The 27,360-nt window shown below is 43.6% G+C and overlaps 1 protein-coding gene across 2 annotated transcripts in view; it reads right to left on the reverse strand.

The window, feature by feature from the left end:
• Positions 1-21,217, reverse strand: part of PTPRJ (protein tyrosine phosphatase receptor type J) — a 166,757-nt gene extending 145,540 nt beyond the window's left edge. Inside the window, exon 1 of one of the 2 annotated variants that reach the window (XM_043971240.1) lies at positions 21,155-21,217. The gene's annotated coding sequence lies outside the window, so the exon portion shown is untranslated. Of the gene's footprint in view, positions 1-20,412; positions 20,584-21,154 lie in introns of those variants that run through there. The other variant, XM_043971239.1, reaches the window with a different exon arrangement.
• Between the last annotated feature and the right edge of the window lie 6,143 nt (positions 21,218-27,360).

Raw genomic sequence — 27,360 nt, forward strand, 5'->3', positions numbered from 1 at the left:
GAACATTCCATGTTCTATCAGATACAGTTGGAGTTTTGGTCGTTTTCTGTTACACTGCTTCCCTTCCCCCATCTTTGTTAGAATAGTTGGTTCACTGGATTGGGGTGGGGGGGAATGGGGAGACAGGCAGAAATTAAGATGAAGTCACCACTATTCTTTTATATAGTCTGAGAAACACCAGGTATGACAATAATAGAGAGGGAAGAAGCATGGGCAAAGAGGAAATAAAATGATTACTTTTTACAAACAATTTGAAGGTCTTCAAAAGCTCTAAAGATTAAATGAAAAAACTAATTAAAATATCTTCATCAAAGTACCAGGAATAAAATAAACCTACAAAATAATCAGCCTTTCTGCATATTAACAACATAGCTCAGGAAGAAGAAGTAGAAAGAAAAATTGTATTCCAAAGAACTACAAAATGTATAAAATATTTCCCAGTATACCTGGCAAGATACAGAGAGGAACACAGCTACAAAACACTGTCTACAAAAATAAAGACAAACATATATTTGGAGAGATAGTCATTGCTCACGGTTGGGCCATGCCAATACAATATCAAGGACAATATCATCTAAATTAATTTACTTATTCGTTGCCATATCAAAATATCAAAGACTCACTTTATATTGTCACTGCTTATTATTATGTATTACTGCTTATAGAGCCAAAGAATAATGAAACTAATCTAGAGGAACAAGAATCTCAAAGGAATTAGTGGGGGGGGGGGCAGTGCGAAGGGGGTCTAGCAGTACCAGATCTCAACTATAGTACAATGCAATAATCATCATAATGACTTGGTGCTGGTTAAGAAACAGAGAAGTCAATCAGTGGAACAGATTAGGTACATTAAATATATAATCAAGTGATATTTGATAAAACCTCAGACCCTAGTCACTAAGGTAACTCACTGACAAAAACTATTAGAAAAACTGAAAAGCAGTGTGGCAGAAACTAGATATAGACTAACATCTCCCATCATCTACCACAATAAACTCCAAATGGGTACATGACCTAGATATTAAAGGTCACATCATAAGCAACTTAGAGAAATAAACAAGGATATGCCATTCACAACTATAGAGGAAGAGTTATTGACCAAATGAGAGGTAAAAAGTAGATAAAATGGATAATTTAGGTTACATAAAATTGAAAAGCTTCTGTACAAGCAAAATCAATGCAGCTAAAATTAGAAAGGAAATAACTGAGAAATATCTTTGCAACAAATTTCTCTGACAAAGTTCTGAAATCCAAGATATATACAGAACTGATTCACATGTCTAAGAACAAAAGCCATTCCCTAATAGACAAATGATCAGAGTATAAGAACAGTCTATTCTCAAAGGAAGAAAAGCAACTTAACAACTATATACAAAAGATATCTCCCAATACAAGAAAAAAGCTAATTCAAACTTGAAGGTCTTACCTCAAATGTATTATAGACTGGCAAAGATGACAAATAAATGGAAAGGGAACTTTGTTGGTGGAGCTAGAGACATAAATGCTCTGTTGGCTGAACTATAAATTGACCCAAACATTCTGGAAAGCACCTTGGAACCAAACCCCAAAAGGCATTAAGCTGTGATACTATTAGTTATCATATACACCAGAGAGATAAAAGGAAAAGGATACAAATATACAAAATATTCATAGTAACACTCATTATTGTATCAAAGAACTAGAAACAAAGTAGGTGCCCATCAGTTGGGGAACAACTGAACAAATTATGATATGTGACTGTAATGGAATGTTATTTTTCTGTAAGAAATGACCAAAGGGTTGGATTCAGAGAAATGGGAGCACCTATAAGAACATCTGTAGAGTTAGATAAGTAGAGGCAAGAGAACAACTTATACAATGACTACAAATTACAAAGAAAAACAACTTTGAAAGATCTAAGATCTCTGATCAAGGCAGTGTCCAATTAGGACTCCAAAGGACCAATAATAAAACATGTTTTCTACCTTGTGCCATGTAGCATGTTATAGACTAGATGTACAGAGTGAGAAAATTTTTCTGAAAGACAAGTGGATTTGTTCTGCTTGAATATGCTTAGTTGTTACAAAAGAAGTGGGGCTTTTTGGTGGGGGGAGGGTAGAATTAATTATAGTGATCTCTTTAAAAAGAAAGAAACAGGGGGTAGCTAGGTGGCACAGTGGATAAAGCACCAGCCCTGGATTCAGCCAAATCCGGCCTCAGATACTTAACACTTACTAGCTGTGTGACCCTGAGCAAGTCACTTAACCCCAATTACCTCACCAAAAAAAAAGAAGAAAAAAAAATAAAATAAAAAGGAAGAAATATATCAATGAATCATTTAACATAGATGCACTGAAGAGATCAGAAACCTGTTCAGAGAGCAACATAGACAAATGAGAAACAGAAAGCTAATGTGCTGAAATGAGTATCTACCTTTAAAAAAAAGCAGCTGCCGTAAAGAAAATCCCAATTTAACATATAATCACACGTTTCTGTTCTTTGTATATGGAAATACATGGTCATATTTGTTGATGTTTGTCAAGGTCAGAATTTTTCTCAGTGCAAATAAATTCCTTTTTTAAAAAAATAAATAAAGGTAGGGGGCAGAGCCAAGATGGCAGAGGAAAGGCAGTAACCTCTCCGAGCTCCTGACACAATCACTCTAAAAAGATAAAGGTAATATTTTTTAAAAGGCACCAATCAGGGCGGCTAGATAGCACAGTGGATAAAGCACTGGCCCTGGATTCAGGAGTACCCGAGTTCAAATCCGGCCTCAGACACTTGACACTTACTAGCTGTGTGACCCTGGGCAAGTCACTTAACCCCCATTGCCTCGCGCAAAAAAAAAAAAAAAAGGCACCAATCATTTTTTTTAAAGAATACCAGAAAGCACAGTATCTTGGTAATATAATTAGAGTAAAGAATTTAAGAGGATCCTAGTAGGACCAAAACACAGTTGCTCTGAGCAGATTTTCCATACATTTATCTCAAAGAAAATGCTGACACTTTTTTTTAATAGCTTAATGAAATAAAGTGGGAAGCACAATTATTTTCTTCAAAAAAAAGAATACCAGAACTTAGAATAGAGAACATAGACTATCAGAGCTGAACTGAGCCTTATAAGAGAGAATGTTAAAAAAAAAAGAGAAAGAGAATATAGAATGGAAAATCTGGAAGAGACTTCACAGAACATTGTGTCCAACTACCTCATTTTTCAGATGGGAAAGTGAAAGACCCATCTTAAATGATTTCTCCAAAATCACATGGCACATTAGCAGTAGAAGAGCCAGAATTAGAACCCAGGGCTCTTTACTCCCAAACCAGTGCTTCTATCACTAAACCCCATAGCTAGTTAAGTTGGGTGGAGTATGAGAACAATGAGGTACCTAACTGGATAATAATGACAACATGAATTTATGCAGATCTATAGGTTTGCAAAGTACTTTACAGATTTATTTGATTCCCCACAACAAACCTGGGAGGTGGGTGCAATTATTATATCCCCATTTTACAGACAAGGAAACTGAGGCAGCCTGAAGCTAAGTGACTTGCCGAGGGTCACACAGCCACTAAGTGACTGAGTCAGGATTTGAGTTCAGGTCTTCCTGAATGCAACTCCTTTCCTCTATGCTGAGAGAGGCTAAGAAAATTCCAAATAAAGAACACTAGGAAAATTTGAGGAGAGAAATATCACTTGCAGCTGGGGGGAAGGGTGAGGGAAGAGCTTGAATAAAGGAAGGAATCAAGGAGGAAGTGGCACCAGAGCTGGGGAACAGTATCTCTTGGCCACATTTGACCACACTAAGCTTGAAATAATTAACCCTATCTGTTGTGGGCGGAAATAGGTCACTCGAAGGCTCTTATTCTCTGAATGTACAACCACGCTATTTATAATGAGTTTCACAATGTAGCCCAAGGACATATATGGAAGGCTCCTTCTAACTAACAAAGACTCATTTTAAAGATGAGTAAACTGAGACCCAGAGAAGGGAAGCAACTTGTCCCAAATCACATAGCCAAATAATATCGAAGGGTCACAAATTACAAGCTGGAAGGCAACTTTTAAGATCATTGAGTCCCATCCAACCACTCCCATTTCATAGACAGGAAAACGAGATCCAAAGATGTGAGGCAACTTGCCCAGACTCATAAAGGCAATAAATAGCAGAGTTGGGATTAGAATCCAAAACCCCCAGCTCCATACCCAGGGGTCTTTCCATTACACTACATTGCCTGATCATCTCCTCCTAAGAGATGTATCCCCAAAAGTCATAGAAACACATAATTTTTGTAAATCAAATCCCAGTTTCCCTGAGGACTGACTTCCACCCTCATTATCCCAAATCCTTTTATCTTTGCCCCTTTCCTAGATTGATCTTGGGCTGGCAGAAGCATCTAAAGCTTTGACTTTGTTTCTCTGCCCAGGCCCCTCTGACAAACAGCTAATGATCTAGAAACACTTAAACACACTCCAGGGAGCCACTATAGGAAGCAAATGTGCCGCAAATTCCTTTCTAATAGGAACTCCTAGAGCTTGGCCCTCCTGCCTCTCCTGAAGCATTCAGCACTCTCCGGATGGCCAGCGCCCAGATGGGGCCCCTCGATCAGGAGTATGAAAACTCCTTCTCCAACCCCACCCCCCAAGGCATTCAATAAATATTTACGAACTAAATTAATCCTCCCAGTTATTTCTTTTCATAGGGGGCAACAACTCTAATGAGACATAGGATATGGAAGGAAGGGAGGAAACAAGCATTGATTAAATCCTTACTATGTACCTGGCACTATTGATAACCACTTTACAAATACCATCTCATTTGAGCCTCACTACAACCCTGGGAGGTAAGGGCTATTTGTTATTATCTTTGTTTTACATTTGAGGAAACAGAGGAAGACAGAAGTTAAATGACTTGCCTGGCAGGATTTGAACTTAGGCCTTCCTGATTCCAGGCTCAGGGTCCTATCCACAGCACCACCTTAATTTTTAAAAAGGAATATATTTGGGGGCAGCTAGGTGGCGCAATGGATAAGGCACTAGCCTTGGATTCAGGGGGACCTGAGTTCAAACCCAGCCTCAGACACTTACTAGCTGTGTGACCCTGGGCAAGTCACTTAAACCCCATTGCCCTGCAAAAAAAAAAAGGAATATATTTGGCCACTGTCTAGAGGCTGTATTGAAGACCAAGAGGCTGATGCAGGGGAGACATCCACAAAACTATAGATAAGAATAAATAAAGTTAATGATTATAAAAGATGAAACCTGGGGCAGCTAGGTGGCGCAGTGGATAAAGCACTGGCCCTGGATTCAGGAGTACCTGAGTTCAAATCCGGCCTCAGACACTTGACACTTACTAGCTGTGTGACCCTGGGCAAGTCACTTAACCCCCATTTCCCCGCCAAAAAAAAAAAAAAAAAAAAAAAGATGAAACCTGACACTGAGAAATGCATTTTTGTGGCTATGTGATCTTCCCTCCTCTGTGCCTTGGTTTCTTCACCTGTAAAATAAGGGGAGACCCAGATGGTGGCACACACCTATAATCCCATTTCCCAGACTGAGGATGGCAGAGTTCTGGAGCTTGGGGCTGCTGAGCCAGTCACATGTCCCACTAAGTCTAGTATCACAATGGCAAGCCCTGGAATAGATTGGATCAAATCTCCATGCCAATCAGAGTGGAATGGAGCCCACAAATGGCTCCTGTCGTGAAACTGTCTAAGCCCACTCACTGGCTGTGTGACCCTGGGAAAGTCACTTAACCCTCATTGCCCTGCAAAAAAAAAAAAAGAAAAGAAAAGAAAATTTCTAAGTCTGACAAAGAAAAGAAACAGCGAAGTGTCCAAGCCATAGGGAAATAGGTTTATTGAGAGACGGATCCTTTCTCACAATAAAGCCGGTCTCAGGTCTAGGACCTGAAGACCCCGAACAGAGCCAGACGCTGGTATTTATACTCAAATCAGGGCTCAAAAGTATTTATACATACTATTTAGACAAGACTCCTCCCACAAACACCATTTACACTATACAATTCAAGTGGGGCATGTACAACAAGTCTACATGAAATGATGGAAACCTCAGTCTTATGCAAAATTGTGTAATCCAATTAGTGGATCCACCACAGTGGACTTTACATAGAGTGCTGGAAACCACGGACAAAAGAATTAGATGGTGAAATTCATCAACTTCCACAGGTAGCTTTCCTTAATTGCTGATTGGTGGGGCAGCTAGGTGGTTCAGTGGATAGAGCACTGGCCCTGGATTCAGCACGACCTGAGTTCAAATCTGGCCTCAGATACTTAACACTTACTAGCTGTGTGACCCCAGGCATTAACCCCAACTGCCTCACCCCCCCCCCCAAAAAAAAAAGCTGACTGGTCCATTCTAGCTCCAGAGTCACTATTTTTAGTATTTGACCTTTGAGCTGATTGGTGGATACCTAACCACAGTGTATTTAGTTGATGGTTTCAATCAGATTGATTTCAGAATCATTCTAAAATATAGTATGTACATAATAAGCTCAACTAATATCTATCTTACTTACTCTATTATCATTTGCTTAAACTATTAAAGATTACCTAATCAGTTGAAATCACAATTTACTGATAATCACTATATACTGATTATTACCATAGTTAAATCACTTATCTCAAATGGTTGGGGATAATCTCACTCACACCCCTACACTTCCAGCCTGGGAGAGATGGGGAAAGCCAGTCTTTAAAAAAAAAAAAAAACTTTAATTAAAATAAATTAAAATAAAATGAGGGAATTCGACTGCATTACCTCTCAGGTTCCTTCCAGGTCTAATATTTCTGTTCTATGCTCCCTCCCAGCTCTGACATTCTAGGTTCGAAGGTCTCAGGGTTGGAAAGAGGCCTGAGAACCCATTTCTAACCCAACTCACATCTGAAAACCAAAACTTCTTTCTGCAACTTAGCTGGCCAGCCTTTCCTTGAAAAGCCCCAATAAGGGGGAAGCCCTTACCTCATAGCACTATCCTTTCCAGTTCTGACATTTGGCAACTCAGTTCCCTTCCGGGAATCTTTGAATGATTCACTAGACTTTTAAAAAAAAAACCAACAACAATTAATTAAAACATGGTTTTTCCCCTTGTGTATTAGCCCAAAAGGTTTCAACCACTAGGGTTGGACAGGAACGTCCTACCTGTTTTTCATGATTCTTGCCAGGACCTTTCAAATGGAATCTTCAGGGTCATACCAGCAACATGCAGAGTGTTTGCAAAGTCTTAGCACACGGTGTCAGCAGCCTCAGACTAAAGCTTTTGGAACACTTTGCATTTCTGAACAAAACTGAATTAGGAAACATTCACTACCCAAGAAAAGAGATTATTGTTATCACCCACGTACATAACTGCTTTTGTCAAGGATAGCCCAACATTCTGCCCAGTACCCAGGTTCACAATCTCTATCATTCCCTCTTTCATCCTCCAGAGTCAATCAGTGACCAAATCTGGACCATTCTCCACACATAACATCTCATTTCCATCACCATTCATAGCCACCCCCTTCATTCAAGCCTTAATCACATCCTTGGAATAGTCTTAAACTGCATTCAGCCTGTTCCACCTTCCAATTCAACTCTCACAAATGCCAAATGGATATTCCTTTTATAAATTGTCTTATTTTTTTCAACTAACCAAAGCCTGCTTTCTTACTCTCCCACCTCCTCTGCCCCTTTTCCAAAGAAAGGGAAACAAAGCCCTTGTAACGATTACATATAGTCAAGCAAAAACAAATTCCCACATTGCCATAGAGAGAGCTGAAGAAGCCCCAGATGTGAGCTGATTGCACTTATCCAGCAAATGAGTAAACCAAGGCCCTGAGCAGTAAAGCACTTGCCCAAGAGCACCAAAGTACTAAGCTAAGAAGCCAGGATTTGAACCTCTGACTCAACCTTGGGGTTCTCTCCTCTACATCACACTGGGCTAGTCAGCTAATGAGGTCTCGAGAGGGGGGAAGAGGACTTTGAATCCTGGCTCTGACTCTCAGAGCTGTGTGACCAAGGGAAAAATCACCAAACCCCCTCAGTATCTCTGATCAAGGCCTTATTTCTCAAATATATGAAGAACTGAGTCAAATTTATAAAAATACTAGTTGGGGCAGCTAGGTGGCGCAGTGGATAGAGCACCGGCCTTGGATTCAGGAGGACCTGAGTTCAAATCCAGCCTCAGACACATAACACTTAATAGCTGTGTGACCCTAGGCAAGTCACTTAACCCCAATTGCCTCACTAAAAAAAAATGTTTAATTTAAATTAAACAAATAAATAAAAATACAAGTCATTCCCCAACTGATAAATGGTCAAAGGATATGAACAGTTTTCAAAGAAATCAAAACTATCAATAATCATATGAAAAAATGCCCCAGATCACTATTGATCAGAGAAATGCAAATTAAAATAACTCTGAGGTATCACCTATCAAAGTGGCAAATATTACCCAAATGAAAAATATTGGATGTTGGAGGGGATGTGGGAAAGCTGGGACGCTAATCCACTGTTGGTGGAGTTGTGAACTGATCCCACCATTCTGGAGAGCGATTTGGAACTATGCCCAAAGGGCTAGAGAACTGGGCATACCCTTTGATCCAACAATACTACAGCTAGGTTTATAACCCAAAGACATTCCCAAAAAGAGAAAAAGACCTATTTGTACAAAAACATTTATAGCAGCTCTTTCTGTGGTGGCTAAGAATTGGAAATCAAAGGCATGCCCATCAATTGGGAAATGGCTAAACAAGCTGTGGTATATGATGGTGATGGAATATTATTGTACTATAAGAAATGACAAGAAGGAGTACTTCAGAAAGGTCTGGAAAGACATGTATGAAAAGATGTATAGTGAACAGAACCAAGAGAACATTGTGCACAGAAAAAGCAATATTGTTTGATGAAGAACTGTGAATGACTTGACTATTCTCAACAATACAACAATTCAACACAATCCCAAAGGACTACTGATGAAACATACTATCCACCTCCAAAGAAAGAACTAATATTGACGAAACAGACTGAAGCAGGCTATTTTTTACTCTTTCATTTTTTTCTTTTAATCAAGTTTTCTTGTACAAAATGAGTAATATGATAATGTTTTTACATAATCATACATGTATAACCCATATCTGATTGCTTGCCACCTCAGGGAAGGGGGAGGAGGGGGAGGGAAGGGGGGATAAAAATTGGAACCCCAAACTATAAATAAAAATGTTTATTACATTTAAGGAAAAAAAAAAAAACACCTGGGTTCAAGTCCTGTGACTAACACTTATTAGCTTGGTCAACATTTCATGTCACAGTAACCTCTCGGTGCCCCCAGGCAACTCTCTGGGACTAAAAATTAGACTGAGAATTTGCAAGTTGCCAAGAATTTCCATGCAGTCTCCTACACAACAAAATCACAGAAAAGTTATTATAACTGTTGCAAAGGGAAGTAAGCAGAAGAAGGAAGACAATACATGGCATTATAAATGCAAAGACCAACAACAAAAATGGAAGCAGTGTCATTATAATAACCAAGTTTAGTCTGAGAAGAGTCGAGAAAATGGACTCCATCCCCTTCTTTGAGATGGGAGAGACCACTGATGGGGAACACTGCAAATACTGTCAGACTCAGCTGATGTGCTGCTTAGTTTTGCTGGAATTTTTCTTCCTCTATTTTTATTCTTTCCTACAGGGATAGCTCTCTGCATAGAAAAAGAAGGAAAGAGAGATTTGGAAAATAATGTGCAAACTAAAAGAAATCGGTAAAAATTATTTTCCCCAGGGCAGCTAGGTGGCGCAGTGGATAAAGCACCGGCCCTGGATTCAGGAGGACCCGAGTTCAAATCAGACCTCAGACACTTGACACTTACTAGCTGTGTGACCCTGGGCAAGTCACTTAACCCCCATTGCCCTCAAAAAAAAAAATTTCCCATTCTCTTCTCATACACAGACTGAATCATTTGAACAACTCCCTGTCAGACTCCTTGGCAAACCCTTTCCTTCCTATGCCTCAGTTTTTTCATCTGTAAAATAGGAACACCATAGTCCTCTTTGAAAGATGCAACAGGAGGAAAAATCCTCCTAACACAATGATATCCGATGCTCAAAATGCATGAAGTGCCAAGATAAACGCTGCTATAGAAACAGATGAGAAAAGTAGGCAAGGCTTCTCTCAGCCTCCTGTTTCCAACAATTAAAACCTAGACTTCTTTCTTTTTCCTTTTTTTGAGTTTCAACCTTGGGTCCTAAAATAACTCTTCTTAGCCCTCAATAGAAAAATCTTAAGACAAATATTGGACATAGTCACAAGGGCAGTGGGAATGCCCAGGGACTGACACCTTGAGGGGTACCAAAGAAAGCCCCTTAAACAGGGCCCTGGCCCAGTCCTCTGGCTCCCCTTCCTGACCTCTCTGTTTGAGCCCATCTTATTTCGGAATGAAGAAAGGGACATTAGAGACCAAGTGACAATCTGTGTGCTAAGGTAGCCACTAGAAAGGTCAAGTTCCCCGCTCCCCACCCCCCAACTCTGGCTGCCAAGACTCTGCCCAAGCCTTCCCTAAGGGAATCCCAATGGCTCAAGACCCAAAGCACTCTGGGAAGTAGGAGAATGAGATTCTGAGCCGAGACTATTTTGTGTCACATTGCTGTTGCCCACGCCACCACCTCTGGAGGGGAGATAAAGGCTGGGTGACCCTGTCTGGGCTTGTTCAACACACCGACATTTATAAGGAGTGCTTTTTATGAGAAAGGGGAGGGAGGGGAGGGAGACAAAGAAAAAAAGCCATGAAACAGACCCTTCCTTCCATCAGTGAGCTTCCATCTACTTGTCCAAGGATGGGCTGAACTAGCTGGCACCTGTGAGGAAGCCCTGGAGCCAGAGGACTTGGGCTCAAATCCCACCTCTGTCGCCTATTGTCAGCATAACCTTGGGTAGATCACTTAACCTCCAGGGCCTCAGTTTCCTCCATTTTCCCCATCTTCAGAGCAACAGCTTCTGGGTTGGTCACACACACACACACACACACACACACACACCCCTCTTGATCTAGTCAAAGAACTATAAGAGTCAATAAACATTTATCAAGCACCTACTATGCGCCAGGCACTGTGCTAAGTAAGCAGTAGGGATTCAAAGAAAGGCAAAAAGGCAGTTCCCGTCTTCAAGGTGCTCACAGCCTAACAGGAATACAACACGCAAACAATCATGTACAAACAAGCCAGACGGAGAAGACCACCAGAGGGAAGGCAATCTGGGTGAAGGGCTTTGGGAAAGACTGCCTGCAGGGGGTGGGATTGTAGCTGAGACTAATAAAATCCTGGACCTTGAGCTGGAAATGACCTGAGAGAGGCCAGAGTCCCACGCCCTTCATTTTACAGATGAGGAAACTGAGGCCCCAGAGGGTAAAACGACCTGTCCAACAATCCCAGACCCCGAGCTCCTTCCATGCTACCCATCAATATCTGGGTCCACAGACAGGGGTTTGTAACGGGCCCCACCCACAGAGAGTTTTCAGAAGATCCATGAATGTCATCTTTGCTTTCACTAATCTGTAACTGCGATGTAGCATATCCTTCAATGACTGAAAAACCTGTTTCTGAGAAGAGATCCGTAGACTTCACCAGACAGAAAGCTAGAGGGGTGTTCCCTCTCCCCTTCCCTTGTTCCCTTCCTTCTCCCCCCCACTCCCCCTCCACCCCCCAACCACCCACACACACACACACACACACACACACACACACACACACACACACTGTCCTGAAATGCAAGGATTTCAATCTAAACACTTCTGGGCAGCATGCTCCGGGGCTCAATATTGACAGTGAGGATTATTGGTATGACTAATGAAAATAAAATATTGTTTGCCTCCTCTCAGAAACAGCAGCAGGCCACAGCTTCCCTCTAGAAGGGAGGAAGAAAAGTGGAACTGAAAATTATTTGCATCGTTAAAATTAGATTTTTTTTGTGGGAGCCAATTCTGTTTAGCTTTGAGAAATTTTTTTTTTCTAATTTACTCTCACTCCCCCCAACCAGGCCCTGAAATTTACATGGCATGGAAATTCTTTGACAATGGAAAGGGTGTAGCTATCGTTAATGAGGAAGTGCCTAACAGATTTCCTATCTCAGCAGTTTGGGTCCCGAGCAGAATGAGAGGGGCAACAGAGAGATGTTTAGAAATCTGGATGCGGGCCATGCTTGGGAGGAGGGGAAGAGAGAGAAAGGGGTCCCCAGCCTTCCTCTAACACCAAGCTCACCTGCTTAGCAGACGAGTCTTAATTTTGGTACCTTCTCCGACTTGTTCCCTCCCACCCTCTAACTATACTATAGAAATAAGAATAAAGCTGTTCTAAAACTATGGCAGGAGTCTGAGATGTTAGGGAAAACACGCCGTTATCAAGGCTCCAAAGACCGGGGCTCAAGGCTTAACTCTGATGCTTCAGAGCTGAGCAACCTTGGACAAGTCAAAACCCCAGCTCTGGGTGTCAGTTTCTTCCTCTATAAAATGGGGAAGGGGGTACGGTGGGAATGGAAGCTACTGTCTCTAAGGGTCTTTCTGGCTTCGGAGCTCTATGGCTATCATAATAATGACTAACAATTCTAAAGTCAAAACACCAAAAACTATCCTTTGGTCAGCTCACTCCATAGTCTATGGAAAAAGACCCTGAGGGGCTGGCCAATCCAACCTGAAAGTCAACCAAATGGCAGATGATAGAGCACTGGCTTCCTAGGACACCCACCGCCTAGGAATTCAAGTTAGGGTTAGACACTAAGTGGCTGGGGAACTCCATTAACCTGTCAACACCCCAAATAATGCTTCAAGGACCTGAGTTCAAATTTGCCCTCAGATACTTGACACTTACTAGTTGTGTGACCCTGGGCAAGTCACTTAACCCTCACTGACTCTCCCAAAAAAAAAAAAAAAAGGGAAGGGGAGGGAGGAAAGTGATTGAACAAATATTTATTGAGCACACCTTCTGTCTAAAATCAGATCCAGAAGAAGGCCAGGTCTCTCCTCAAAAGGCAGTATAGCTTAATGGGCTATGAAGATGCATTAGATTCAGGGATTCAATGTAAGGGCTACAAGAAGGCACAAAAACCGAAACAATGCCTGGCCTCAGGGGGCTCACATTCTACTGGGAAAACAGCAGGGCTAGCCAAAGAAATGCAAACTTTGGGGCTGAGAGTAGGAAAAGCATTAGGAGGTCGGACTGTAGATCTAGAGCTGTCATTTTATAGATGAAAGCCAAGAATGTTAACTAACTGGGCTGAGGTCTCAGAAGTAATACAAGTAACACAGGTGGGATCTCAACCCAAAGCTACTGACTCCAAAGATGATGCTCTTTGCCAGTACCAAGACCTGGATTCAAGTCTTCACACCCAGGGCAAGTAATTGACATTCTCTCCTCTCCAAGCAGCTTACAAGCAAGCTGTCAATCCTCACGGTGGAGAGAATCTCCATGCTGGGAGATCACCATACCAATGGAGTCACATCTGAACAAGAAATATTTCACAGCCCTGGGCTACAAAGAACATGGGGGGGGGGGGGGCTCCCTACCCTCAAGGAGCTTATATCATACTAGAAATAGCAATAGCTCACATTTTATGTAGGAGTTTGCAAAGTGCTTTACATGCATCATCACATTTGATTTTGATTATCACAAGAGTTGCTCTACTGAATCTTACTTCTCTTCTCATAAGAGAAGCACACAGAAAAAAATATCACCTACCTTCAGCTCTCACCACTCAACAGTGGGCAAATTGAAAATCACTCCTCTCCAACAAAGAGAGACCTCAAAAGGAACCACCAAAAATAATACTGATGACCTCAGGCCTAAACTCAAACTCCCGGGCCAAGTCCCCAACAATAACAACAACAACCCCAACATGCAAGAGCTAGCCACCCTCCCTCACCGCCCCCCCCCCCCAAGCTAACCGACATGACTCACAAAGGAGCCAGGCTTCTCCTGCACCATGAGCAATGGAGTATTTTGGTTACCGTCTGTGTTGCAGGGAGGGGAGTTGTACCTCTGCAAGGAGGCTTAAATTCATACCCTAACTCTAAACCAATTGACTATGTTTTCTTAAACTATATGCAAATAAAACAAACCCCTTTGGCTTCTTTCCCCCTTATTTTGAAAAAATAAAACACTCCATTTTTTAAAACGGAAATTTAACCAAAGTTTCGGAAAGCTCAGTCAAAACATTTCTAACCTTCTAGATGGCCAAGGTAATTGGGTTTAGAAACTAACCCAGGCTAAATTCGTGATAAATATAATCCAACATTCCCCTCACCCGGGAAACAGGCAAGCAAAGAAAAGATGCACACTAAGGCCTACAAGAGTAAGAAACAAACTCTATCTTGCTCATCTTGCCGCTCCTTAACCTTTTAGCACAAAGGCTCAATAAATCGTCCAAAGAAATCTTTAGGGCTGCACTGCATTGATGTGACACTGAGCTCAATTCAATTTCTTAAGCTACCTACTATGTGCCAGGGAATGTGTTCATGTTGGGGGAAGAGAGATGGAGAATGGTACAAAACGCTTCCATTCTACTGAAGGGAAGCTGACAATCTAATGCCCATAACAAATGGAAATTACTGAGAATGAGCAGAAATGGGGGAGGGAGGAAGAAGTGGGGAAAGCACATGAAATAACATGGAATTTGGGATCAGAGGGCCAGGGTTCAAAGCCTGATGCTGCCACTTACAACTGAATGACCTTGGACAAATCACTTTCCCTCTCAGGGCCTGCTTTTTCATTTGTAAAATCGGGGGCTTGGACTACATGATATTTCAAATCCCTTTTGGTTCTAATTATGTGGTCCTATGATCTGTAAACCAGGGAGGCTGGACATTAGTCCAATGGAAAGAAGGATCCTTTGAACCCTGATTCAAATTCTAACTGCCTGGGCAGCTAGGTGGTGCAGTGGATAGAGCACCAGCCCTGGAGTCAGGAGGACCTGAGTTCAAATCCAGCCTCAGACACTTAACACTTACTAGCTGTGTGACCTCTTTGGGTTCTAGATACTGGAATTCTGTAAATTGAAGAGAAGGAACTGTCTACACTGGTAGAAAGAGCTCCCTATACCAGTAAAAATCACAGGGTCCAGTCCCTATCCAAAAAAAAAAAAATTGCATATTTACACACATGTGAATGTACAATCAATCATAAGACCTTCCAGGAGTTGAAAAGCAAGGTGCCAATAAATCATCACTGATTCCTTTATGTTTAAATGTACTTTTGAGTATAAAATGGATTAAGGACAAAATCAGAGGAGGAAGAAGAGTAACCCATCTTTGTAGAAGGGAGTTTCCCTGGAGTGTCCGCTCTGGGAGATGGGGGGGTTGGGGTGGGAATAAGGTCTGGCCCTGCTAAATTTTCTCAACATCCTGGAAGGGAGGGAGGATGAAAAAGAAAAAAGACAAAAAGTAAGCTTTGACACGTTGCGGAAGGCCTTACACACACGAAACCCAAGCAAGGGGACAAAAATGTTCTGTGAATGGGTGGAGTCTGAGCCACCCTAACCAGAAAAGTCCCCATATTGGAATTATCTCTAACCATCTTTCCTGCCTCCAAGAAGGAAAATGAGATGCTAGGTTTTCACATGGCTTTTCTGAGCCTACTGCACATTGACCCCACTGCCCTCTGCCCACTGGGCAAACAGAACCATGGCCACCCCAGGAAATTTCACTAGTTATGTGCAACAGTCACCAGCCACTGATATGCTGATGTGCAAAGTTGGAACATCCTAAATAGATGCATTCTGGGGACTAGGCAGAGGAGATTTTTCCTGGTATCCTGGGAAGCCCTCTCTCCTGGTACATTTCAATTATTCAATTTGCAAAAATAATCTTCGTGAAACTTGGCACATAGGAGGCACTTCATAAATGAGAGTTAACACGACATGAAAAAAGGTCGGGCAGAAGAGAAAAGTGGCATTTACAAATGTAAAATGCTCAAGATTTGGTTTTTAAAAAGAAAGCCTGGATTTAGGGAATTTTTAAGTCTTTTTTTTCTTTTTTAATTTCCAATTTGATAATCTGCCTGGCATAAAAGTGAAAGAGCTTAGAGGCAGTGGGATACATTGGAAAGGGCTCTGAAATCAGAGGAGCTGAGATCAAATCCCTCCCTGCCTCTCTAACCTTGAGCAAGTGATTTAACCTCACTAGGCCTCAGTCTTCTCCTCTGTGAAATGGCAGGGAAGAGAGAAACCAGGAAGGAATAGATGGAAGTTCCTTCCCAGTTTCAATCTATGATCCCCTGATACATACTGGCTATGTGGCCACGTCATTAATCGTCTTGATACCCCATAAAACTAAGATTTACACACAAAAGGATGGTTGCCCATCTTCATGGGAAGAAGTCTCCCAGAGTCAATACCCGAAAATTCTCCAAAATGACAGAGATTTTGTGTCTCATTTTGTTTTGGGTTTTTTTGCAGCGCAATGAGGGTTAAGTGACTTGCCCAAGGGTCATACAGCTAGTGTCAAGTGTCTGAGGATGGATTTGAACTCAGGTCCTCCTGAATCTAGGGCCACTGCTTTATCCACTGCGCCACCTAGCTGCCTCCTATCTCGGGGTTTTTTAATAGGATATTTATTATTGCATCATCTAGTCCATCCCTTTCCTACAAATGGGGGAACTAAGGCCCACATGGGCTTTGCAGGAGAACAAGTCCAAGGTCACACAAGAAGTAAGCAGCAGATATCAGTCCCAAAGATTCCAGAGCTGGCAATCTTTCCACTGCTTCTTCTCACTATCAATGAATGAGAAATTTCTAAAGAAGGCACCCCAAAACTAGATTTGGAATCAAAGGAACTGGATTGAAATCTTGGCTTTCTCATTACTTACTACCTTTATTAACAACCTGGCTACGGTGTTAAAGGATAAAAGGATAAAAGGACTCAGGGGCCCACGTTTTGCCACCATTCCACGAGGGAATGGCCCATTCTCAGGAGAATGTGAATAAAGAACTTTGATACTTCTCTAAAAAAATAATAAAAAACAAAATTAAAATTAAAAAACAACCTTGCTAAGTAGATTGAACATTGAATTCAGAACCAGGAAGATAGAGCACTGGGCCTGAAGTCAGGAAGCTTCTTCATCTTCCCGAGTTCAAATCTGGCCTCAAGCTGTGTGACCCTGGGCAAGTCACAGCGCTATCTACCTCCGCGCCTCATCTGTAAAATGAGTTAGGAAAGGAAATCCATTTCCATCTTTGCAAAGAAAACCCCAAATGGGGTCACAAAGAGTTGGACACGACTGAAGAACAAGGATGATAACAGCACCTACCTCATAGAGCTGTTCCGAAGATCAAATGAGATAACATATACAAAGCTCCTGAAAAACTTTATATAACTATCAACTCTGATTATCATAACTACTTCCTTAGGAAAGTCTTCTCCTCTCTCTGGGCCTCAGTTTCTTCTACTGTAAAATGACAGTGTTGAACTACATGGCCTATGAGGCCTCTTCCAAGTCTAAATCTATGATAGTATGATGAACTAGAAAATAAAGAAATAACTGATCATCAGGTGGCAATAATATGTAACATCAAACAAGGAAGAATAGGTTAAGAAACGTTTACCCAAGAGACTGAACTCATTGAATCAAAACAGAGTTCAGCAATCCAGGCAGCTGTGATGGAAAAAAAAAATTGAATGGGTGCCTCTTCCTTGCTTCTTTCCCACAGCTTTGCCCCTGCTAGGGGTTTATTCATCGTTCACTGAAATAAGGATTCCTTCCTTCCCTCAAGACTCATCTCTAATCGGTCAAAACCCCAGGAGAAGCAGATCAGCCAGCCAACCAAATCCTGAATAGCCCCTCACAGCTAGAAACAAAATGACCAAGTGCCACCTTATTATTTTTGTTCAGTTATGACAACTCTTCATGACCCCATTTGGGGTTTTGTTGGCAGAGATATTAGAATGGTTTGCCATTTCCTTCTCCAGCTCATTTTACAGATGAGGAAATGGTGGCAAACAGGGTGAAGTGACTTGCCCAGGGTCATACAGCTATTAAGTCTCTGAGGCCAGATTTGAACTCAGGAAGAAGAGCCGGACTTCGGGCCCAGCTGGCTGCCTCAATTCAATAAACATTTATTAAGCCTTACTATATTCCAGGCACCAGAGATGCAATGAAATAGTTCCTGACAGCAGTTTGGGCAAGGGCACACCATAGCAGAATAGTTAACTATCCAGTTTGGCTGATCAACAATCCAAATTGCAAGTTAGTCAGTGATATGAATTATGCCTGAAAAAAGAACCTGGAGTCAGACTTGGAAGGGATGTCAAAGCCAAACAGAGGTGCTTGTAATTTATCCTAGCAGTAATGCAGTACCATCAGGGCCTCTTTGAAAAGAGTGGTAACTTGGGCAGATCTGTTCTTTAGTCATATCAATTTGACAGCTTTAGGGAGGATGGAATCAGAGAAAAAGGGCAAAGATGAGGGAGGCATACATGAAGAGAATGAGCAAAACCTGGCCCTTCTCAGGGCTTTTTGTCCCTTCATTTGGAGACTTACAAGGTGTCCCTAAAACCAAATCTGTTCTGGGCCAACAAGTAGCTCACTGCTGGAACCTGGAGATGTGTGCTTGACCTGACTGTACCTGGTAGAGATGTCTACACCAAATGAGGTTTTCCCATCAACAAACTACAAAGAAAGCACCAACTTCCAGTTGTTGGAAAGATTTCAACCTCATTTCCAAACAGCTTGAACTAACAACACCTGTTTTTAGACCCAGTTAAATAAACTACCTGACCTTGGTTTCATTTCCCTCTGCCTCAGTTCCCCATCTGTGCAATGCCCCACCCGCTGTGAATTGCTTATTCTTTCACCTGGATGCTGTGAAAGGGAATCGGGTTTTGCAAAATTCAAGGCACGAATCTGACCTTAAGAGCAACTTTTAAAATGGGTAAAAATAGGTGAAACAAGCAAGCTGAAGACACTTGTGACTTCCACATTTGACTCCTAAAGTACTAGTTCCCAAGAGAACCTTAGATGTTGACTCACCCTCCTTCTACAAATGAGGAAACCCAAAACCAGAGAGGCACAGTCACTAGTCCAAGGTCTCTCTGGGAAAAGAACGACTAGAAGTTGTCTTGCTTCCTTATTCCAATGCTCTTTCCATTATTTACAATCTGTTTTGATCCAATCTGGTGTTAATCCCTCATCGAACACCAACGCCAAATAAAGTTGAGTTCAATTCACCAAACTAAGTTCTTAAGAGCCCACTATACTCAAAGTACTATGCTGGACAATAAGGGAAAGTGTAAGACAAGTTTTCACAAGAGTGGATCCCAGCCCTCATAGAATTTACTGTCTGAGAGGATGTCATACAAATATTCAGTTTAAGGGCTCTCTCCAATATCTAACATGGGAAAAGACCTTTGCAAGGACAAAATTTATTATTGAAGATAAATGCATTTGCAAACGGTTAACTGTTGGTGTTAAGACATCATTCTTACACCACAGCTACTCTTTTTTCTAAGGCTGGGAACGTCTCAGATCCTCAGCTTAGAAGAAGGGAGCCACTGAGAACAGTTCTGTCCTAAGAGGGTCAGCTGATTTTTTTTTTAAAGGCTCCATTCCTTCCAAACCTACTCGCTTCCTTCTTCAGGAAAACACTTAAACACAGACCGTCTTGCCTCGGGGGAAGCCCGGGGGAGAGGGGGGGATTCCATGTCAATTACAGTGTCCTGACTTCCAGGGGCGCCCCCCCACACCGCCAACTGTCACCCCCCCTGGCCTGTCACAAGCACCAACAGAAAACGCCGGACTAGCTCCAATCTCTGGGCAAACACCAGCTACACACAAATAGAGACCCCACCACCACCACCACTGCCACCACTGCCCGGAGCCAGATGTGATCAGTTTCAGAAAAATGATTAGACTGGGGCACTTTACAAGGGGTACTGGGGAAACCACACCGTGTATAAAAGAAAATACTCCAGGGCATTCCGCCCCCCCCAACACACCATGAAAGGCCTTTACAATAGAAACCTGTGGGGTGCCTCCCCGAGCCCAACTCCGGGCCCAGCGGTCTGCGCGACCACAAGCCCCAGCCCCAATCCCGAGAGCCCACGTCAGTCCACCTATCACCCCGGCAGCAGGATGCCGCCCCCAGCCCCAATCACCTCCCTCCTTTCCTCTTGGGCCCCGCGCAGGTGGGGAGCCCTGGCTCCTCAGCCTCTAGACTCAAGCAGGCGGCCCCAGGCTGCCCCAGGGTGGGCGAGGAAGCCCCCAGAGCTCCGCGCGGCCCGGGCCCAGGCGCCACCGGAATGCCGCAGGTGGGGCGCTGGAGCAGGTGCAGGTGGGACCCGCCTCCAAAAGGAGGAGGGGGCTGGGGCGGCCGAAGCTCCCCTCCTCTTCCCCCCCCCTCCTCCCGGCAGCCGCCGCTGCCCCGGGCCCCCCCCCCCCCCGGCCCCCAGCCCCGGGCTCACCTGGCAGAAGCCGAGCAGTAGCAGCCCCAGGCGCAGCAGGAGGCAGAGCCGAGGCTGCGCCCCCGCCCCCCCGGGCTTCGGGCTCCGCGCGCCCCGGAACGAGCCCCGGAGCGCCGAGCCCGGGAGCGGCGCGGCGCGCAGGGGCCCCGGAGCAGCAGCCTCGGCGCAGGGGGCAGCGGCCGGGGGCCGGGGCCGAGGCCGCCGCCGCCGCCGCCGCCTCCAGCTCCTCCGCCTCCTCTCCGCTCCGCCCGCCCCGGGCTTCCCCGGGGACATGGCAGCGGCGGCGGCCACCAGCAGGCTGGGTCTCGGGCGGGCGGGAGCAGCCCCGCGTCCCTCGGCGGCGGCGGCGGCGGCCGGGAGGGCTTCCACGGGGCGGAGCGAGCGGCGCCCACCCCCCGAGCTGCAGCGGCGCGGCGGCGGCGGTGGCGTCCAGGCTCGGGCGGCTCGGGCTCCGGCCGCCTGCTCCACGCGGCTCGCGGCTCGGGCTCCGGCGGCTCGGGTTTCGGCTCGGGCTCGGGCTCGGGCTCCGGCGGCTCCCGCGGTCCCGCGGCTCGGGCTCCCTGCAGCCGCCGCCGGGAGAAGCCAGCCCCCTCCCTTCCCCCCTCCCCCTCTGAATATTCATCGCTTCCTCCCTCCCTCCCTCCCTCCCTCCCTCCGTCCCTCCCCCCCTCCGTCCCTCCCCCTCCCTCTCAGGGCTGGGCTCGCGCGCCGGCCTCCCCTCCCCTCCGGGATGGGGACCTACCCAGCCCCAGCCTGCTACTGCAGCCCCCGCCCCCACAGCCGCCGGGAGGTGGGGGGGGGGGGGCGGCCGCCGGTCAGCCCGTCAGCCTCTCTCCCCTTTCCTTTCCTCTCCTCCCCTCCCCTCGGTCTGGGGGAGGAAGCACCCCCCTTCTCCTCCCACTCCCACCCCAACAAAAGCCCTCCCACATTCCAGGGGCTCCGCGGACCGAACTCTTGTCCCTGCGGCTTAACCGCTGGCCGACTGAGAGCTGGCCAAATCGTGGACTGAGCCGCCCCCAACCTGACCGTTTCGGCTTGGTCTTTGTGACCCCCCCCACACACCCACACACACACACACACACACACACACACACACACACACACACACACACACTTAACTGGGTACCTTTCATAAAGGATTGTTGAATGAATGAATCCCTTCCCTCCCACTCTCCTCTCCTCTAACCTCCTCCACACCCAGCACCCTGCCTCGATTCCCTAAACTGTGGCCTTGGGGTTTAATAGGCTTTTGGATTCTTTGAATAGAATTTGCATAGTGGATTGGGGGGTTGGGAAGTCTCTAAATCTCAATTTCTTTATTAGCAACTTTGGAATAATTCATTCATTCGACTTCCACAAGCAGGTGCTAGGCACCGTGTAGCTGCAGAGGATGCGAAAACCAAGAGAAAAAAAGGTTAAGTCCCTGGCCTCCAGTAGTTTACACTCTAAGGGGAGCGAAGACGTTTATAAACCAACTAGGTATTGCTCTGCCTTTGAGTAGGGGGAAGATCAATGAGTAAAGATTAAAGATTCATGGGGACAATTTCACTTTTTCCTCCTTTCTCCATCAGAAAATCTGGCTATGTGTTTCGAGTTTCCCTGGAGAGACACCTTATCACCCTCCTCACCCTCCTCACGTTTTCATGTTACAGGAACTGGTGTACAGGTCCTATACCCGGGCAGTCTCCTCTCTACCATCCCCCGCCCCCACCGTTGGACTGTAGGCTCCTGGAAGTCAGAAACAGCCTGTTTTGTCTCGCTTTCTTCAAAGAAAAATACTTTGGACGTCTTTGGAGCTTAATAAATGTGCATTGAAATTTATATGACACTAGGGACATACAAGAAAATGGGCTGGGACTGGGAACTCTAGCTTTAAGGAGGCTTTTTTTCCTCATGAAGCTTGCATTCTGTCGGGACAGTATCAGACACAAGCTGGTGTTGGTTTGTATTGCTTAACTATTGGGGATTGAGGGTCCTCATCGGGAATTGACAGAGATGTAAAAAAAAAAAATCAAAACATTTTAAAGTGAACTCCTATTAAATTCAGTACAAGTCAGGAAGCATGTATTAAGCACATTTTGAACTGAATACACCCCTCTTTTACCTTCCCACACAGACCAGCACTGAGGGCTGCTTCACCTCTTCAAATCTTATGTAATTCTTATGTTTCACAGAAGTGAAAATTTTGCCCTCCCAGCCTCCCCTTCTCCTGCTCAGAAACATAGGTAGTGGGTTGGGTTGTTTGTTTGTTTGTTTGTTTGTTCGTTTAAGCGTCCTGGGTGTTATCTTGAGCTGTTAAAATAACCTAATAAAAGGTGTGTTTTATGGCACGTGCCACAAGATCTGAATGCTTCTATCTCAGAACTGGGAAAAATGGAGGGATTTTTATCAGTTTAAAGCAGAGCATCTTAATCTTATTTTGTGTTATAGGCCCCTTTGACAGTCTGGTGAAGCCTATGGACTGCCCAGAATAACTTTTTTTAAATTCATAATTCAAGGAAATAATAACTTAGAGTCAGAAGTTGGTGAAAATAAAGAGTCAATTTTGTTTTCCATCCCAGTTCTCAATACCCTGAAATCTATCCATAGAACCCTTGGGGAGACAGTCTATGGACCCCTGGTTTAGAGAATTTGGAGCTTAAAAAAGGCCTCAGATAGGGGGCAGCTAGGTGGCGCAGTGGATAGATCACCGCCCCTGGAGTCAGGAGTACCTGGGTTCAAATCCGGTCTCAGACACTTAACACTTACTAGCTGTGTGACCCTGGGCAAGTCACTTAACCCCAATTGCCTCACTAAAAAAAAAAAAAAAAAGAATTTAAAAAAAAAAGGCCTCAGAGAAGCATGGGAAGATACATGAACTAATGAAAAGTGAAGTAAAAACTGAAAAGACAATATACACAATGATTACATCAATGTAAATGGAAATAGCAAAAACAAAACGTTGAATGCTGTAAAATTATAATGACCAAGCTTGGCTCCCCAAAAAAGCAATTAGACAGCATCTCTCTCCCTTCTTTGCAGAGGTGAGGAATAGTGAATATGATTGGTTGATATGTTGGTTCGTATTAATGAACTGGGTTTTCTTTTCTTGTTTTTAAAATAATTATTTGTTCAAAAGAATAGCTGTGGAAGGGGGAGGTAAGAGATATACTGGGAATGGGAGATGATGTGAAAACCAAAGATATCAATAAAAAATTTTGAAGGAGCTCAGAGGTTATGTACTCCAACAATATAATTTCACAGATTAGGAGAAATGACTTGCCTAAGGTCACACTGAATGACTGAAGTAATGAAAAAGCTGTTAAAGTGTCACTCTGCAAAATGCTAGAAATATGTTATTGGTGCTGGTGCCCATGGCTTTTCCTTCTTGAATAGAACCAATGACAAGATGTTGACTTGCTCAAGAATTGGACATAGAAAATACAAAACCAACCCTGCCCTGCCCTGCCCTCAAGGAGCTTACATACTAATTAAGGAAGACACCACTTAAAGGGAAATTAAATTGGGAAAAGGAGGAGGAGTAAGCAAGTGAGGACAGGGTTTGGGATGGCCTGAAATTAGTGTGGTAGGAGTAGAACCAGAGTTCTAATGTGAAGAGGAGGAAGGGGGGAGGGGCAGGCCGGGATTCAAACCCGGGTCAAACAATCATCAGATCCGAGATTTAGAGCTGGCAGGGACCTCAGAGACCATCTAGCCCAACACCTTCCCTTTGCAAAAGAACAAACAGATGACAGGCTAAGTGACTTGCCCAAGGTTACACAGGCAACAGAAGTGGAATGTGAACCCGTGTTCTCTAACTGCAAATCAGTATTTTTGGTTTTGGTTTTTTTTGTTTGTTTGTTGTTTGTTTGGGGGGGTTTTTTTTGGGGGGGGAGTGGTTTGTCTCGTTGTTTGGTTGGGGTTTTTTGGCGGGGCAATGAGGGTTAAGTGATTTGCCCAGGGTCACACAGCTAGTAAGTGTTAAGAGTCTGAGGCCGGATTTGAACTCAGGTCCTCCTGACTTCAGGGCTGGTGCTCTATCCACTGCGCCATCTAGCTGCCCCAACACAATTGCTTTGAATTACAGAACCTCAGGCATCTAGTCCAATACATAGGAAGCCCCTCCACAACAACCAAGCTGACAAGTGCCTCTGCTCGATGACTTCAGGTGCAACATCTGAAAGCAGTGCTCTTGCCCCTCAGGCTTCCTGGCCCCCTGCCCCAACACCTGGAGTAGAACTTTGACATCAGTGTGAATGCCCTCATCTTCATGGGTGAAATGTCAAGTCTGTGTAAGCAGGGAATTTCCTCATCGGGAGTGACGGAACTGACCCCAGAACATTACCCGAGAAATCCTCGATATTAAATGAAGAGCTGTGTAGCCGCTCACCAGGGATATTTAGTTTGGGGGTTGACCTAGACAGCCACTCAAGTCCCTTCCAACCCTCAAATTCTGTGATACTGGAAGCTGAGTAAAAACTCCACCCAGCATGCATTAGGAACGATGACATATCATTGTCTTGTGTAAGGAGGAAGTTGGTCCAAACAAGGTACCATCTTTCCATCTGCTTAATGAATGTATTCAGGTCAATGCTACTTGAAGCAAACATACTAGATGAAAATCCATTTTTATCATGAATACCATTGAAAGAACTAAGTGACTAGGTATTTTCACACCTGGGCCAAGCAATACAAAATCTATCCTTAAATTAACTTTTAAATTCTTGAAATAGAAATAATATGAGGTTGTGGTGCAGTGGATAGCACCCGTCCTGGAATCAGGAGGACCTGAGTTCAAATCCGACCTCAGACACTTAACACATACTAGCTGTGTGACCTTGGCCAAGTCACTTAACCCCAATTGCCTCACTAAAAAAAAAAAAAAAGAAATAATTTGAGGCAGTGAAGATTGATTCACTTGAGGGGGAGAGAATACACAATGACAATGACCCAGTGGGGAAGACCCTGGGACACTAAGACTTGAGGGACAGGAGTGCAACTGAAGGAGAGAGAGATCATGGTGGGGTCCAGCAGGAATAGAGAATAGGAGGCCTATAGGTGGAGGTAGAAGTCGATTTGCCATTTGGTTGCATCTTACTTTAATTAATTACAATTAAGGGAAGTTCAATGATATAGTAAGTAGATAGTGTTGGACTTGGAGTCGGGAAGACCTGAGCCTGAATCCTGCCTTAGACACTATGTGACCCTGGGCAAAGCACTTAATCTCTCTCAGCCTCAGTTTCCTCATTTGCAAAATGAGGATAATAATAGCACCTGACTCATAGACTTGGTGTGAATATTAAACGATAGAAATATGTAAAGTGCTTTTAAAATCTTAAAGTACTATGTAATTGTTAGCTGTTGCTATTTTTACAAAAGGCTCATGCTTGTTGGATTGAACTGATTATTTTTGCCAACTAAGTACCTAAACTCCATTATTTTTCTGCTGTTTTGTTTTGGTTTGGTTTATTTTAATTGTGAAAGTATTTTATTATTTTCCAGTCACATGTAGAGATAGTTTTCAATATTTGTTTTTTTATTTTTTATTTTTTTAGTGAGGTAATTGGGGTTAAGTGACTTGCCCAGGGTCCCACAGCTAGTAAGTGTTAAGTGTCTGAGGCCAGATTTGAACTCAGGTCCTCCTGAATCCAGGGCTGGTGCTCTATCCACTGTGCCACCTAGCTGTCCCTCAATATTTGTTTTTATAAGATTTCTAGTTTCAAATTTTTTTTTCCTTCCCTCCCCTCCCTCTACCCCTCCCCAAGACAGCAAGTAATCTGATATAGGTTATATATGTACAATAACATTAAACATATTTCTGCATTAGTCATGTTATAAGAGAAGAATCAGAGCAAAAAGTAAAAACCTGAAAAATCTGAAATTGTAAAGCATGTATAAACAAAAGTTGAGAACTATCTTTACATGTAACGGAAAAAATAAAATACCTCATACATTAAAAAAAAAAAGTAAAAACCTCAAAAAAGAAAAACAACAGCACCAAAAACAAGAGAAATAGTATGGTTCAATCTGTATCCATAGTCCACAGTTCCTTTTTTTTTTCTTTCTGGATTTGGAGAGCCTTTTCCATCATGAGTCCTTTGGAACTATCTTGGACCATTGTAGTGCTGAGAAGAATCAAGTCTATCACAGCTGATCAACACATAATGTTGATGATACTGTGTACAATGTTCTCCTGGTTCTGCTCATCTCACTCATCATCAGTTCATGCAAGTCCTTCTAGCTTTCTCTGAACTCCTCCTGCTCATCATTTCTTACAGCACAATAGAATTCCATTACATTCATATACCACAACTTGTTCAGCCATTCCCCAGTTGATGGGTAGCCCCTCGATTTCCAATTCCTTGCCACCACAAAAGAGCAGCTATGAATATTTTTGTACATGTGAGTCCTTTTCCCTTTTTATTTTTCTGCTGTTAATGAAGAGAATGCAGGAGTTTACAGAATGTAAATGTAGCATTTCTTTCATTGTTCAGCCTTTAAAAAATATGATTTTAATGTTGCGCACTCTCTAAAGTTTGGCACACTGGGCAAAAGCTCTGCTGACCCCACCTAGTTAGAGCTCTGCATATTAGTTCAATTATAGCCCATGCTCTTGAGGCAGCTAGGTGGCAAAGTGGATAGAGCACTGGCCCTGGAGTCAAGAGGACCTGAGTTCAAATCTCACCTCAGACACACACACTATATAAATATATATTCATACATATATATACATATACACATGTATGCACACAAATGTATACCAGCACCAAGACCAACAACAGTCCGTGCTTTTATTTCCAAACCTGACTTAGACAAAATCAGGCTGTGGCCACTAGGTTGAAAAAGACACAACAAAGAGGAAAGGAGCAAAATTGTTGTGGTTTTCTTTTTTTCTACAGCCTCTTGGTTTTACCAAGTTTTTACTTCACAGAAACCCTGCGACGTGATAAGTATATCCTGGGAGTGTAA

This window comes from Dromiciops gliroides, chromosome 6 (assembly GCF_019393635.1).
Source record: "Dromiciops gliroides isolate mDroGli1 chromosome 6, mDroGli1.pri, whole genome shotgun sequence".
Lineage (NCBI taxonomy): Eukaryota > Metazoa > Chordata > Mammalia > Microbiotheria > Microbiotheriidae > Dromiciops > Dromiciops gliroides.